General features: G+C 50.4%; 1 protein-coding gene across 2 annotated transcripts in view; it reads left to right on the top strand.

The window, feature by feature from the left end:
* gxylt2 (glucoside xylosyltransferase 2) overlaps nucleotides 1-15,068 on the top strand; it is an 86,158-nt gene that overhangs the window by 50,516 nt on the left and 20,574 nt on the right. The gene's annotated exons all lie outside the window — the stretch shown is intronic.

Raw genomic sequence — 15,068 nt, 5'->3', positions numbered from 1 at the left:
TGACTGTGGCGGTGCTGGACGCAGTCCGCAGCCACCACGCGAGGTCCCCGAAAAGTGAGAGGACACGTGACCGACGCCGTCAGGGACTCGGCCCATCGGGGGAGGGCCTCCGGTGATGTCCTGAGGCTGTCCCGACGGCATGTGGCACACTCCTCGAGTACGCCGTTTTTGAGGGGGCGGAGCATTGGAAAAACAGCGCCGCCCCCGATTCCGGTGTAAAAATTGATTCTCCGAGGGCAGCACAGTGGCGCAGTGGGATAGCCCTACTGCCTCACGGCACCGCGGTCCCAAGTTCGATCCCGGCTCTGGGTCACTATCCGTGTGGAGTTTGCACATTCTCCCCATGTTTGCTTGGGTTTCGCCCCCACAACCCAAAGATTGCAGGCTAGATGGATTGGACACGATAAATTGCCCCTTAATTGGAAAACTTTATTGGGTACTCTAAATTAAAAGAAAAAAATGGATTCTCCGGCTGATTGCCGAACACGATTTTGGTGTCGCCGATCGGAGAATCCAGCCCAAGGTTTTCTGTTATGAGTCCAAGTAGGATTCCGAACAAAGAATTGCTTTGAATGTTGTGTTTGAACATATGGCACATATACATTTATTCAAGTTGTTGTCTGAGACAATCAGCAGGTCTGATGTTAATGAGCCAGTAATGCTATTGTTTTTGCCTAGGCTGCAAATAAGAAGTAATTTGTTAGCTTCTATAAATCTATGAAGCACTCACACCCATTATCATGAAAGTCTTTTTCTTGGCTGTGAACAATATGTAACAGGGACATAGATAGGCATGTTTCTGAGATGGGTGGTCAAGTTTTGGAAATGGCAAACAGCAATCAAGTCAGAGAAAAATGGCTACAAGATTGACTTTTTGTGCAGTAGAAACTTAAAATTAGTTTGTTTTAGGTGAACAAAACTGACTGATATGTAACAACATAGCATGTCTGTGAGTTTTGTATTTATCACTCTGACTTGCTCCATGCCCCTGTCCCAAGAACCTGTACACGAGTGGCTGGTGATTTACCACGAGAAGACCCTTCCACTAACATACCCTCTGAAGTACACGTGGGGTGGGGTTCAACCACCGCGTTGTGCCCGGCGCAGATCTGGGCGAGCCGGGTAAATAGTGAGAAAGACCAAAATCGAGATTCGCGCAGGGCGCAAATCGATTTGCAATTCACCCAGCCCGCTCCCGATGGCAAGTTCCGGATCTCGCCCAAAGATGGTGAGACTATCATTAACACTCACTTGCATTCTTTTTCATTTCATTAGCAAGATTGAAGTTGAATGCAATGGTCTCCCGGGACTTACCCAATTCGCCTGCGAGAAAACACCCGGGCGTCATTTATTACTGCTTTTTGAGAACGTGAAGCTGGCGCAGTAGTTGCTGAGGGGAAGTGAGATGAGTAGCCATTTCAGTTTTCCAGCAAGCAGCTCGGGGGGTGGGGGGGTTCGGGGTACAGGGTGATGGCCTTCTCATCTGTGAGGCCTTCAAGCCATCTTTAAATATTGTGGAGATACCTAACAGGGGCAAGCAGCAACCTCTCTGTCATGCCAGATTGCTGTGGCTTCACTGCTGATAGTCAATCTCACTCCCTTTGACTGTGACCAGCCTCCAGCTTCACAGTTGAAGGCTATTGCAAATGACTAATTAGCATTGTTAGCTGTGGGAACACTTCACAGCTGCAGGTTGTGTTTGCCTCTCCTGCTGGTGGCTGCAAATGCCTGAAGGCCAGCTGGTGTTGCTGTTTCTTTTTCCCAGATACCTGGGCCCTGGAACACCGGGTTTAACTGGACATGTCAGTCCAGCAGTCAATCCGGTTTGAAGCAAGAAAACGCTGCGGGACGTGGTGAGCAACATTGTTCCAAATGGGCCATCTGCTAATGCCGCTGAAGAAATGCTTATGCAGATTGCTGATGCTTTTGTTGCTGGTGTGGTGAGTGCTGCATGTAACTGGCACATCACCACGGGTTAAACACACTGGAAGTCAAGGGTGTTCAAGTGCACCTTGAGCACCAATGGAATATGTAGATGCCAGGATTTGGTTCCGGTGAGATTGGGTCCTTCGGAATTCCAATGGGGGCCATGGAGCGAGTGGTCGCACATTTGGCAGCTCCCACTCGAGGTGGTTTTTTCAGACCTTTTCCCCATTTGTAGGGTGGATGTTTTGTGAAAAATAGGTGTAGAGAAAATGGGTCTAGAAGAAGAAAGCTGTTGGAACAAGGGAATCTTTGTGTGACACAGGTCAAGATGGCGGAGGGTAAAGGGTCTGCCTTGTCTGCCGAGTGGTCGATGGAGCACCGGGTGGACTTGTATGAGATGTTTAGCCAGCAGAGGAGGGAGACCGATAGGACCTAGCCAAGGCGGTGGAACCGTTAAAAGAGGGAATTGACCGTGTGAAATAGAGACTGGAGTCCCAGAGCCAGGCTATTCGCAAAGTGGGGGAGCATGAGGAGCAGCTCGCCTCGTTGGTGGCTGAAGTAGGTCTGATGCAAGAGACCCAGAAGTGATTAAAGGAGAAGGTGGAGGACCTGGAGAATCGCTCCCGGAGACAGAATCTAAGAGTCGTCGGAATGCCTGAAGGCATCGAGGGAGCGGACGTGTATGTAGCCAGGGTGCTCGAGGTGTTGATGGGGAGGGGGGCCTATGACCGGCCCCTGGAGGTCGACTCGGCATAGGGCGCTGATAAGGAAACCGCAGGCGAATGAGCCGCTGAGGGTGATGATGGTGCAGCTTCACAGGTTCCTGGACAAGGAGAAGATATTGAGATGGGCAAGGCAGGCAAGGAGATGCACCTGGGAGGGGAGCGAGCATCGAAGTATCAGGACCTGGGCGCGGATCTGGCGAAGAGGAGAGCCGGGTTTAATTGGGTGAAGGCTGCCCTCTAAAAAGGGGTTGAAGTTTGGGATGTTGGATGCGGCCTGCCTCTGGGTGACTTTTAATAGCCAAGAACATTATTTTGGAACACCAGAGGAGGCAATGGAGAAGGAGGACATTGAACTGTGGAGGAGGTGTGAGGAAATGGGAACTTTTTCTGTCCATTTTTTCTTGTATCTTTTTCTTGTTTGTTGGTTGTTGGAGAACTTTTCTCCTTCGAGATGTTTTGTTGTGGTGAGGGTGAGTGCACCTTTTTTCTTGTTTCATTGTTGGTGTGTGAACGGGGGGATGGGGCGGAATCAGCGGGAGGGGATGGAAGGAGGCTCAGGCGCCTTGGGTGGGGGTTGCCAGGCTTGCTGGGCATGCTAGTTAATGGGAGCGCAGTGGGGGTTGATCAGGTGACTAGTGAAGCAGAGGGGGATGTGGTTGTTGTTTTGTTCAGGGGAAGGTGGGAGGAGGCGGGGTTGCTGACAAAGGTGTAGTTGCTGTGGCGTAGCATGAGAGGGAGTGGTGATGGTGGACATCTGAGGGTGGGCCTGGAGGGTCACCTGGCATGGGCTGGGGCAGGCCCAAGAAGGGTTGATAGGCAGGGGAGGGGGACGGGGTGCCTTCCAACCAGACTAATCACATGGAATGTGAGGGGGCTGAATGGGCCAGTTAAACTGGCGCATGTTTTCACGCACTTGAGAAGCTTGAAGGTCAACATGGCCTTTTTACAAGAAACACACTTGAAGGTCGGGGATCCGACAAGGAAGCATTGCGCAGGTCAAGGACACAGCCTGAGTGAGAGAGATACAGACCGAGTGAGAATTTGGTAATTTGGTGCAGTGAGGTAATTCGGTGAAGAGTGGGAGAAGGTGCTTCTTCCCTACTGTTTTGTTCTCTCTCTTTCTTCGGGCCTAATTTCGGGAGCCGTTCGGAGGAGGAGGAGCAGTCTGAGTATAAAAACCTAACTGAAACTTCCTGTTTTCCAGTTTTTCCCCCAAAAGTGACGTCAGAGGGAAGCTGTGATCTGATTGGTTGATAGCAAATCTGCCCCAAATTTAAAAAAAAACACAGCTAAACTCATAAACTTGAATTAAAGTAATTAATTAATTAGTGATGGCTGGTCAGGTGATGTGCTTGAGCTGCTTGATGTGGGAGCTGGCAGATCCCATTGCAAGCTGCAGCGACCACATCTGCAGTAAGTGTTGGCTGCTCGAAGAGCTCCGGCTCAGAGTTGATGAGCTGGAGTCTGAGCTTCAAACACTGAGGCACATCCGGGAGGGGGAGACTTACCTGGACACTGTGTTTCAGGAGGCAGTCACACCTCTCAGAGTAAGTAGTTTAAATCCTGCCAGTGGCCAGGGACAGCAGGGTGTGACTGCAAATCAGGCAGGTAAAGGGAACCAGCAGTCAGGAACTCAGGAGCCTCAGCCCTTGATTCTGTCCAACAGGTATGAGGCACTTGCTCCCTGTGTGGATGGCGAACAGGGCTGCAGGAAGGATGAGTCAGCTGACCAAGGCACCATGGTTCAGCAGGCCATTCAAGGGGAGGGAGTAAATAGGCAAGTTGTAGTTGTAGGGGATTCTATTATCAGGGGGATAGATAGTATCCTTTGTGAGCAGGATAAAGAGTCCCGCATGGTATGTTGCCTGCCCGGTGCTAGCGTGCGGGACATCTCTGACCAGCTTGAAAGGATACTGGAGAGGGAGGGGGAGGGTCCAGTTGTTGTGGTCCATGTCGGTACCAACAACATAGGCAAGTCTAGGAAAGAGGACCTGTTTAGAGATTATAAAGAGCTAGGATTCAAATTAAAAAAACAGGTCCTCAAGGGTCATAATCTCCGGATTACTGCCCGAGCCACGTGCAAATTGGCATAGGGAGGCAAGAATAAGGGAAGTTAACACGTGGCTGAAAGAGTGGTGTGGGAAAGAGGGGTTCCTTTTCATGGGACACTGGCATCAGTTTTGGGACAGGGGGACCTATACCGTTGGGATGGTCTCCACCTGAACCGAGCTGGGACCAGTGTTCTGGCGAAAAGAATAAATAGGGTGGTCAATAGGACTTTAAACTAAAGATTGGGGGGGAAGGGAAAGTCAGGGAACCAAGAGGTGAAGTAATCAGTGGGAAGCGTAGCTGCTTAGGAATACAAAAAAGCACGAAAAGACAAAACTCAGGAGAGGTTACGATAGTCCCCATCCCACAAAATATGACAGTGTATGGAAAGGCTCAGTAAACCAAGGTCCACCACACTAAGAAAACAAAGAGGGACGGTCAATAGAGAATTAAAGGTGCTATATTTAAATGCGCGCAGTGTACGGAACAAGGTAGATGAGCTTGTGGCCCAGATTGTGACTGGCAGGTATGATGTGGTAGGCATCACAGAGACATGGTTGCAGGGGGTTCAGGACTGGCATTTAAACATCCAGGGATTCACAACCTATCGAAAAGACAGGGAGGTGGGCAGAGGGGGCGGGGTTGCCTTGTTAATTAGGAATGAAATTAAATCAGTAGCACTAAATGACATAGGGTCAGATGATGTGGAGTCTGTGTGGGTAGAGTTGAGGAACCACAAAGGCAAAAAAACCATAATGGGAGTTATGTACAGGCCTCCTAACAGTGGTCAGGACCGGGGGCACAAAATGCACCACGAAATAGAAAGTGCATGTCAGAAAGGCAAGGTCACAGTGATCATGGGGGACTTCAATATGCATGTTGACTGGGTAATAATGCTGCCAGTGGACCCAAGGAAAGGGAATTCATTGAATGTTTACAGGAGGGCTTTTTGGAACAGCTTGTGATGGAGCCCACGAGGGAACAGGCCATTCTGGACTTAGTGTTATGTAATGAGCCAGACTTGATTAAAGATCTTAAAGTAAGGGAGCACTTAGGAGGCAGTGATCATAATATGGTCGAATTCAATCTCCAATTTGAAAGAAAGAAGGTAGAATCAGATGTAAAGGTGTTACAGTTAAATAAAGGTAACTACAGGGGCATGAGGGAGGAACTGACGAAAATCGACTGGGAGCAGAGCCTAGTGGGAAAGACAGTAGAACAGCAATGGCAGGAATTTCTGGGAGTAATTGAGGACACAGTGCAGAGATTCATCCCAAAGAAAAGAAAGGTTATCAGAGGGGGGATTAGGCAGCCATGGCTGACAAAGGAAGTTAGGGAATGCATCAAAGCAAAAGAGAAAGCCTATAATGTGCAAAGAGAGGTGGGAAGTCAGAAGATTGGGAAGGCTACAAAAACAAACAGAGGATAACAAAGAGAGAAATAAGGAAAGAGAGGATCAAATATGAAGGTAGGCTAGCCAGTAACATTAGGAATGATAGTAAAAGTTTCTTTAAATACATTAAAAACAAACGGGAGGCAAAAGTTGACATTGGGCCGCTCCAAAATGACGCTGGTAATTTTGTGATGGGAGACCAGGAAATAGCTGAGGAACTAAATAAGTACTTTGCGTCAGTCTTCACAGTAGAAGACATGAGTAATATCCCACCAATTCCGGAGAGTCAGGGGGCAGAGTTGAATATGGTAGCCATCACAAAGGAGAAAGTGCTAGAGAAACTAAGAGGTCTAAAAATTGATAAATCTCCGGGCCCAGATGGACTACATCCTAGAGTTCTAAAGGAGATAGCTGAAGAAATAGTGGAGGCGTTAGTTATGATCTTTCAAAAGTCACTGGAGTCCGGGAAAGTCCCAGAGGATTGGAAAATCGCTGTTGTAACCCCCCTGTTCAAGAAGGGAACAAGGAAAAAGATGGAAAATTATAGGCCAATTAGCCTAACCTCGGTTGTTGGCAAGATTCTAGAATCCATTGTTAAGGATGAGATTTCTAAATTCTTGGAAGTGCAGGGTCAGATTAGGACAAGTCAGCATGGATTTAGTAAGGGGAGGTCGTGCCTGACAAACCTGTTAGAGTTCTTTGAAGAGATAACAAATAGGTTAGACCAAGGAGAGCCAATGGATGTTATCTATCTTGACTTCCAAAAGGCCTTTGATAAGGTGCCTCACGGGAGACTGCTGAGTAAAATAAGGGCCCATGGTATTCGAGGCAAGGTACTAACATGGATTGACGATTGGCTGTCAGGCAGAAGGCAGAGAGTTGGGATAAAAGGTTCTTTTTCGGAATGGCAACCGGTGACGATCTAGATGACGGGACTGGGGGCATTCTGGCTAAGTTTGCCGATGATACAAAGATAGGTGGAGGGGCAGGTAGTATGGAGGAGGTGGGGAGGCTGCAGAAAGATTTAGACAGTTTAGGAGAGTGGTCCAAGAAATGGCTGATGAAATTCAACGTGGGCAAGTGCGAGGTCTTGCACTTTGGAAAAAAGAATAGAGGCATGGACTATTTTCTAAACGGTGACAAAATTCATAATGCTGAAGTGCAAAGGGACTTGGGAGTCCTAGTCCAGGATTCTCTAAAGGTAAACTTGCAGGTTGAGTCCGTAATTAAGAAAGCAAATGCAATGTTGTCATTCATCTCAAGAGGCTTGGAATATAAAAGCAGGGATGTACTTCTGAAGCTTTATAAAGCATTAGTTAGGCCCCATTTAGAATACTGTGAGTAATTTTGGGCCCCATACCTCAGGAAGGACATACTGGCACTGGAGCGGGTCCAGCGGAGATTCACACGGATGATCCCAGGAATGGTAGGCCTAACATACGATGAACGTCTGGGGAACCTGGGATTATATTCATTGGAGTTTAGGAGGTTGAGGGGAGATCTAATAGAAACTTACAAGATAATGAATGGCTTAGATAGGGTGGATGTAGGGAAGTTGTTTCCATTAGCAGGGGAGACTAGGACCCGGGGGCACAGCCTTAGAATAAAAGGGAGTCACTTTAGAACAGAGATGAGGAGAAATTTCTTCAGCCAGAGAGTGGTGGGTCTGTGGAATTCATTGCCACAGAGGGCGGTGGAGGCCGGGACGTTGAGTGTCTTTAAGACAGAAGTTGATAAATTCTTGATTTCTCGAGGAATTAAGGGCTATGGAGAGAGAGCGGGTAAATGGAGTTGAAATCAGCCATGATTGAATGGCGGAGTGGACTTGATGGGCCGAATGGCCTTACTTCCGCTCCTATGTCTTATGGTCTTAAGGCTAAGGAAAGGGTGGGTAGGGCAAGTCTTCCATTCGGGATTGGACATGAAGATGCGGAGGGTGGCAGTGCTGGTAAATAAATGGGTGGCGTTTGAGACAGGGAGTATAGTAGCAGATTCAGGGAAGAAGGTTTGTGATGGTGAGTGGGAAACTGGAGGGGATGCCAGTAGTCCTGAGAAACGTTCATGCCCTAAATTGGGACAATGTGGAGTTTATGAGGTGGGTCCTGGGAAGATCCCGGCCTGGACTTGCACCGGTTGGTTTTTGGGGGGGGGGGGTTCTTTAACACGGTCATTGATTCAGGGTTGGACTGGTCGGGCCTGAGGCCGGGGAGGTTGTCGGAGGTGCCAAAGGAGTTCAAGGGGTTCTTGGAGCACATGGGGGGTGGGTACACCCGTGGAGGTTTGGGAGGCTGAGGGCGAAGGAGTTTTCGTACTTGTCCCATGTGCACAGGGTGTACTCGCGGATCGATTTCCTTGTGGTGGATAAGACTGCTGGCAGGGGTGGTCGACTCTGGGTACTCGGTGATCGTGGTTTCAGACCACGCGCCGCATTGGGTGGACTTGCAAGTGGACCGGAGGGGGACCCAGCGCCCGCAGTGGGGGCTGGGCATAGGGTTGTTAGCGGATGAGGAGGTGTAAGAGCGGGTGAGGGCCGCCATTCGGGGGTATGTGGAACTAAATAATACAGGTGAGATCTCGGCCGCCACTCTAAGGGAGGGGCTCAAGGCAGTGATTAGGGGGGAATTCATATCGATCCGGGCACATAGGGAGAAGGAGGAGCGAGCAGAGATGGCAATGTTAGTGGACAAGATTCTGCAGGTGGACAAGAAGTATTCGGAGGCCCCGGAATCAGGATTGTTGAAGGAGAGGCAGAAGTTTCAGATGGAGTTCGAGCTGGTGTTTACGGGGGAGGCAGTAGGGCAATTGTGGAGGGCAAAAGGGGCAGTGTATGAGTATGGTGAGAAGGCTAGTAGGATGCTGGCCCATCAACTCAGGAAGCAGGAGGTGGCGCGGGAGATTGGAAGGGTGAAGGACAGAAGGTGTAGAGTGCAACTGGACTAGTGATGCAGCCAGAGAAGGCCCCAGGCCCAGGTGGCTTCCCGGTAGAGTGTTATAAAAAGTTTTTGGGATACCTGGGGCCCCTGCTGGTAAGGGCATTTAATGAGAAGGGGGAGCTCCCCCATTTTATCGCAGGCATCAATACCTTTAAATTTGAAGAAGGGTAAGGACCTGGAGCAGTGTCGGTCCTCCTGCCCAATATCACTTGAACGTAGATGCCAAATTGTTCGCGAAGATCTTGGCCTCGTGGATTGAGGACTGTGTGCCAAGGGTGATGAGGGAAGACTAGACGGGGTTTGTAAAGGGAAGACATCTGCCTGCTTACGTTAGGCATTTGTTGAACATTATAATGATGCCCTCGGAGGGAAGGAGTATGGAGGAGGCGGTCGCTATGGACGCGGAGAAGGCCTTTGCCCGGGTAGATTGGGAATATCTGTGGGAGGTACTGGGGCGGTTCGGCTTCGAGCAGTTGTTGCTCTTTTTAGCCTTAGTTTTACTGGCTCTGATTATGTCACCTTTGCACACGAGTCGCCAGGTATCTTTCTGATACCGCCACGTGGTTCAAGCTCGAGTTATGATTAATAAGTCAGCACACCGCTTAGTAAGATTGAAATCAACGGTCATTTATTATGTACAGCAATCAATACTGACACAATAATCCTACTATCTATATCAAAACCTACCACTACTGGCCAATATTTAACTTTAGGAGATGGCCCACCAGGTCAGGGAAACGAATGGTTTATCGAATTGGATCTGGCCTGCGGGATTCAAAAGGCTGATACGGGTCGATGGCTAGGAATCTCTATTGGGTAGCGATCGCTGGAGTCAGATTTACGGTTCTTTGTCGAAGGTTCTTGCGAAGGTTGCGAGCAGGTGAAGAAGGGACAGAGAGAGAGATCTGAACTTGGCCCCTCAATTTATAGGGCCCAGGGGCTTCCCGCCTCTCGGGGCGGCCCTTTACCCTGAGTCCCAAGTGATTGGACTTGTTCCCAATCACTGGGTTCGATATGCTCCAAAAACGGGGCGATTCCTCGATCGGGGGGTGGTCGTTCACCTGTCTTTGTTTCGGCCACTGCAGGCGCCGACAGGTCTGGCCCGGCATTCAATTGCTAATATGTTGCAATTGTTCCCGGGGATAGCCGATTAAATGGCAGATGTCTGTGTTGATGTGCTGCTAATAGTCTTAGGTATCGATCTGGGCCGACTTCCCCAGATCCGAATACGCTATTCTGTCTGCAGCTGTCCGTTTGTGTCCTGTTGGCTGCTTTTCCCATCAGCCTTTTCGGTTAGCCATTTTAAATCGGGTTTTGGCCAAATAAATAGGGAATCAGCCATTTTAGGTGGCTACACAGTGGTTTGTGAATTGGGTCCGGTTGTTGTATCAGGCGACGGCAGCAAGCGCAAGGACCAATCGGGTGAGTTATGGGTATTTTAGGCTGCATCGTGGGATAAGGCAGGGATGCCCACTCTCCCCATTGTTCTTTGCCTTGGCGATAGAGCCACTGGCAATGGCACTTAGAGGTCAAGGGATTGGAAAGGGATAGTGAGGGTGGGGTGGGGGGGGGGGGGCGGAATGGAACACAGGGCCTCGCTATATGCAGACGACCTGTTGCTTTACATATCGGGCCCATTGGAAAGTATTGAAGGGATCATGGACATTTTGGACAAATTAGCACTTCAGTTTATAAATTTAGTTGATCCAGGTGAGGGGGCAAGAGAGGAGGTTGTGTGAGCTGTGGTTTAAGGTAGTGGGGGCGAGTTTCGGGTACCTGGGCATCCAGGTGGCACGGGGATGGGAGCAGCTACATAAATTGAATGTGGCATGATTGGTGGAGAAGGGATTTTAAGAGGTGGGTTGTGCTCCCGTTGTCGTTGGGGGGGGGGGCGGGTGCAGTCCGTGAAGATGACGGTACTCCCGAGGTTTCTGTTTGTGTTCCAGAACATTCCGAGTTTTATTCCAAAGGCCTTCTTTAGGAAGATTAATGCATTGACCTTGGGATTTGTGTGGGCGGGGAGAGCCCCACAGGTGAAGAAGGTACTGCTGGAGTGGGGACGTTGCGGCGGGGGGTGGGGGGGCTGGCCTTGCCAAATTTGATGAACTAATACTGGACAGCAAATGTAGCCATGGTCAGAATGTGGGTAGTGGGGGAAAGATGGTGTTGCAGCGGATGGCGGCAGCCTTTTATAAGGACACTAGCTTAGGGGCATTGTTGACGGCGCCTCTGCCATTCTCGCCGGCCAGGTACTCCACAAGTCAGGCAGGGTGTAGGGACAATGGCGGTAGGCTGGAAGGTGCCTCGGTTTGAGCTCCAATTTGCGGGAATCACAGGTTTGCTCCGGGGAAGGGGGCTGGATACGAAGTTCCAGGGATGGCGGCAGGCAGGGATCAGGCGGTTTGGAGACCTATCTGTGGGGGGCACCTTCCCGAGCTAGGTGGGACTGATAGAGGAAAATGAGCTGCCCAGTGGGAATGGGTTCCAGTCCTTGCAGGTGCCGTCCTTTCCTGACCTGCCGTCCCTGGGGTTGCAGGACAAGGTGGTGTCGAAAACAGGGATTAGTGAGGGCAGGGTGCTGGAGATTTGCAAAGATCTAATGGACTGGGCCCTGATAGGAGAAGTTAAGCAGAAGTGTGAGGAAGAGCTGGAGAGGGTGCTGGAGGCTGGGTTATAGGAGGAGGCTCTGAGGAGAATAAATGGACCCTCTTTGTGTGCTAGACTTAACCTCAATCAATTTAAAGTAGTGCACAGGGCACATATGACGGCAGCCAGAATGAGCAGGTTTTTTGAGGGGGTGGAAGATAGGCGGGGGGGGGGGGGGTGCGAACCATGTCCTCATGTTTTGGGCCTGTCTGACACTGGAGGGATTTTGATGGGGTTTCGCGGACGTGATGTCTGAGGTGCTGAGGGTGAAGGTGGTCCCGAGTTAGAAGAGGCGGTTTTTGGAGGGTCGGAAGACCCAGGAGTCCAGGGCGCGAGCGAGCCTGATGTTTTGGCCTTTGCCTCTCTGGTAGCCCGGAGACTAATCTTGCTGTAATGGAGAGGCTCAGGTCCGCCAAACCGGGAGTGTTGGTGAGCAACCTGGCGGAATTCCTTAGGTTGGAAAAAAAAATCAAGTTTGTCTTGAGAGGGACTGTGGAGGAGTTTGCCCGGAGGTGGAAACCATTTATCGACTTCTTCAAGGATAGTTAAGAAGTCAGCAGGGGGTGGGTGGGGCGACTTTTGGGTTTTAGAAAAGGAGCAGGGTGGGTGGAGTGTAACTGCAGGTGGGGTGCTGGTTATTTTTTTGTGATTTCCTGTCTGTTATCCTGTTTATACAAATGCCTTAATAAAAATATTTTTTTAAAAAGAGATTGAGCCCTGCACAGCTGCGGCTCCTGCACTGAGAAAGGCACTGATACGTGGAACAACTATCACATTGATGGACAGATCATTTCTACGACAAAGTTCTGGACATGATAACACAAGCTTAGGTTTATCCTCCATTGAGGTACCTACCAGGGGTGATACCGTGTGGGTTTTCTTTGAAATTAAAATTTTTTTTTAGAGTACTCAATTATTTCTTTCCAATTAAGGGGCAATTTAGCGTGGCCAATCCACCTACCCTGCACATCTTTGGCTTGTGGGAGTGAGACCCATGCAGACACGGGGAGAATGTGCAAACTCCACACCGACAGTGACCCGGGACTGGGATCGAACCCGGGTCCATGGCACCGTGAGGCAGCAGTGCTAACCACTGCGCCACATGCCTTTTTTTGTGAAAATGAGCAGATCTAGCTTTGTATTGGTACCAATATGGAACGGTGATGTTTCCTTGTTGTTTCATGTTTACTGTGATATATGGAATGTGACGTTTTTAATTTCAAATCTTTGTTACTGTTGACCGTTTAATAAACAACTACTTTAAAGTCTCGAGTGCCTACTGTGAATTCAAGAGTTGAAAGATGAATGAATTCAAAAGAGTTCAAATGCTTACTCTTGGGTACACGTGCTGTCCCTCAATGGATGATTAGTGCAGAGCATATCAAGGAAACTTGCCGGGATGCCGCAGGTCCGGGGACAATAGATGGCATGCATGTCGCCTTGCGTGCACCGGGGCATCAGGGAGTGCCTTCTATTAACAGGGAGGCGGTTCCACTCCCCATACAGCCCTGGGGGTGTGCATGGGGCAGAGGCCAGCTGGAGTGAGCTCCCGAGGCCTCTTGAGTCATCTGTCTCTGCCAGTCCTAGCAGCTCCCCATTGTCTGCACCATGGTGTCGACGTCCTTAGCGATGCTCCTCATGACTGAGCCATATTCTGGAGTGCCTCGGCATTGTCCATCTGCATCCATGATAGGTCCCCCCGCGACTGGGTCATGCTCTGCAGTGCCTCGGAAATGTCCACCTGTGTCTGGGACATGTTCCCTCAGCGACTGGGACATGATGTCGAGACCCTTAGCTGTGGCCGTCTCAGACTGAGCCATGGCTTGAGCACCACCACTCAAGAAATGGATGTCATGCTCCAGGCTTTCCACTGCGGTAACCACGCTTGCAGTGTTGGCCTCGGTGCCACACATTGTCGGTATCATCTCCTGCGACCGAAGATTTTGAGACCCTGCAATCGGCTATGCAGTCACTGGAATGTACCTGACACACACTCCTAAATGTTCAGGCTCTGGCCTATCATCTGCATCAGCTCTGGGAGGACCTTGTCCAGAGGTTCGGCATCTGACTGGGACCCTGGGGAGTCCTGGGCACCAAGAGACCTCCGACTGTTGTCTCTCTTAGATGATCCTACTTCCACCTGATATCCATCAGCAACTGGGTGGTCTTCACCAGATTTTGCCCCAGTAGCCTATCCAGTAATGTCACCCAACGTGGTGTGTGCCTCTGTGCTAGTGGAAGGTGAGGGTGTTAGCTGTGACGCTTGGTGGTCTCCTAGGAACTCTCCTCCGAGGTGATCTCTTGGGTGGCAGGGGGAACGGCTCTGGATGGCACGGCCTCATCAAATGGAGATCCTGCAAGACAATGGACATGTCTGACATGAACTACTCATTTGAGACAGTAATCTGGGTGAAAGGTCAGTGGATCCTCACCTCCGTGGCACAGGCCAACTTCACTGTCGGTGACTGCTCTCTCCTTGGTCAATCCCGCAATCTCCAGAGCCCTTTCCTTATAAGGGGTGAGGACTTGGATCTCCGCGCCCCCCCCCCCCCCCCCCATCTTGACCCTTTCCTGCTTATGGGCTATATTCTCCTGCGGAGACAGAGGGCATTGTGAGCTGCACGCTTGATGGCTCGGGGGGGGGGGTCAGGTGGCAAGTGTGGGCACCGCACCTGGACGCCATGGGGTTGTGCTGGTGGTTTCCAGAGAGTTCTGAGGAACAAGCACATAAATCGGATGTGGAGAGGGTGTGAGGAGTCAACCAGCAATCTGTCGGGAGCGGGGGGTGTATTGAGGGTATTGAGAATTTGAGGGGTGGCAGGCAGAACTGATGGCAGGGTAACGTACCCTCTCAGCTCGGTGGAGGTCGTTGGTCTTGGACGGCGGCTCTCTTGGTCATGCTGCCCAAACTGACAGCTGCTGCCATTGCCTCCCAGGCGCTGCTGCTACTGCTGGTCCATCCATCCCCTCGGGGGAACAGGATAGGACACCTCACATCCACAGCGTCGAGAAGCCTGGCCAGGTCGGCATCCCCAAAGCGAGGAGCAGGTCTCTGCACTGCCATGCTTGTGTGTTGACGGGGAGCGAGTGGTGAGGGAGCGTTTGAAACCTGATCCCTCTTGTTAGCAGCGAGATGCTGAGGCGTGAGTAAGGCAAATCAGACTGAGAGACAGCCTGTAATGGCGAGAAACTCATGGGGGCTCATTTTCGACACTAAATATTGTTGAATATGGGCTGCAATCTCACCACTGAGGAACACCCTGCTAAACGTGCCAAAAATGACACTTGCCTATTTTCTTGTTGAATCGCGCCCATGGTCTCAGTCTCCAAGCGGATGCTTGCCATTGTTAGATCAAGTGAGCTTCACCTTCAGGAAGGCTGGCCTTCTCTTCCTGG

This window comes from Scyliorhinus torazame, chromosome 13 (assembly GCF_047496885.1).
Source record: "Scyliorhinus torazame isolate Kashiwa2021f chromosome 13, sScyTor2.1, whole genome shotgun sequence".
In the NCBI taxonomy this organism is placed as follows: domain Eukaryota; kingdom Metazoa; phylum Chordata; class Chondrichthyes; order Carcharhiniformes; family Scyliorhinidae; genus Scyliorhinus; species Scyliorhinus torazame.
Note: the sequence above shows the minus strand (reverse complement) of the source record. Positions and strands in the feature narration are given on the sequence as shown.